This window comes from Propithecus coquereli, unplaced genomic scaffold (genome assembly GCF_000956105.1).
Source record: "Propithecus coquereli isolate 6110/MARCELLA unplaced genomic scaffold, Pcoq_1.0 Scaffold42, whole genome shotgun sequence".
NCBI classification, from domain to species: Eukaryota; Metazoa; Chordata; class Mammalia; order Primates; family Indriidae; genus Propithecus; species Propithecus coquereli.
This window is the reverse complement of record NW_012149952.1, coordinates 1,051,394-1,053,254: the sequence shown is the minus strand read 5'-3', so window position 1 is coordinate 1,053,254 and position 1,861 is coordinate 1,051,394.

Genomic DNA, 1,861 nt, shown 5'->3' with positions numbered 1-1,861 from the left:
AAAGCAGGCTCCAAATTATATTTAAAGAAAATTCTGGCCTTCCTAATGGATATTGGCTCCACTAGAATCACCTTTAATTCTATGTTTGTTTTTGGTCTCTCCCAAGAACTTTCTCAGCTAGTAAAATGAGCCTGGCTAGAATGGGAGACCATACCAACTGTTGATCTTGTTAATCTGGCAAATCAATTGATTCGTACCCTAGATAACACCAATAAAAAGAAGGCCACCAAAATTCTAAATCTCCAGCTACAAAAGATGAGTGCTCCCAGGGAGAACAACTGGGGCCCTAAGTGGCACCACTTTAATCTACATGGGCTGTCTCCTGGAAATTGTCACTAGTGTAAACAACCAGGCCATTGGAAGAACTGTCCTAAACTTAAACAAATGAGACAGTCTCCTTCACATAAACTTCAGTTTTTCCCTCCCAGTAAAGGGGCTCTGAGGATTTACAATCTCTCTTAACCACCTTGGGGAGACTACTCTTCATATCGGCAGTGAGGTTGTAACTGTTCTCACAGACACAGGAGCAACCCTGTCGGTGCTCAACCCCACCAACCTCAACCAGCCCCTGCCTTGGAGTAATAAAAAATTCAAGCCTTTCTGTCCCAGTCCACTACTTTCCACTTTGAACCTTTACAGGACACCCAACCTTTCTTACTGGTGGAGTCCGCTCCAGTTCATTTACTGGGATGAGATTATTTTTGGAGAAATACCATGTTAGCATCTCCTTCTCCCACAAGGGGGAAATAATTGCATAGTTTGATGCCCCAGTAGTTCACTGGACTCCACCAATGACGTTCTGCTTATTTGTTATGCGGTCCCATGTGCTAAAGACATCTCTGCTGACATTCAAAATTCCTTATTGGAACAGATACTTGTCTCCTTATGGACCACATTGTTAACAGGTGTCAGAATTTATAGCACACCCAGATCAAAATCCAAATGGACCCCACCAAGCCCTTGCCTAACATTAAACAGTATCCCTTGAGCCAACCTGCCTTATAAGGCACAAAGCCCATCATTGAAAATTAGAAGACTCAAGGCTTAATAATTCTTTGTACCAGCCCTTGTAATACTCCCATTCTCTCAGGAAGAAAACCTAACAGTCACGGATAGAGATTTGTTCAGGATGTCTGTGTCATAAATAATATTTTTATGCTTCGTCATCCCAGTTCCAAATCCATATACCTTGCTGACCTCAATACCAACTGAGAGTAAGTTTTTCACTGTAACTGACCTCTGTAGTGCCTTCTTTAGCATCCCTATTGATCGAGATAGTCAATGCCTTCACCGGAGAAAAACTATAATATACCTGGACTGTTACGCCTCAAGGCTATACTGAAAGTCCTTCCTACTTCCCCCAAATTCCAAAGGCTGATTTAGAAAATGTGGCTTTTCCCCAAGTCTTGTCCTTACCACAACATGGAGATGACTTACCTTTTTGTTCTCCTGCACAGGTAACCTTTGACATTTATTAAAACTGCTAGCCACCAAGAGCCATAAGTTTCCTAAAGAAAAACAACTAGTTTAAGACCCAAGTTAAGTATCTGGGTAATCCGATTTCTGAAGCAGGACCACATTTGGACCCTGAACAAATACAAAGTGTCCTACAAATCCTTAAACCTCAAACTAAACAACTTAGAGGGTTTCTTGGACTCACTGGATACTGCCATAACCAGATACCAAACTTCTCTTTGACTGCTCAACCCCTGCATGCCCTACTTAAAACCTCTAAACCTGATCCCATTATCTCAAAATTATTTTTGAGAGAAATCTGAAGATACTTCATTTATTAAATTCAAAGAAGGGCTTTTAAATGCCCTTGCCCTAGGATACCCTAATTATCAACTTCCTGTCTCCC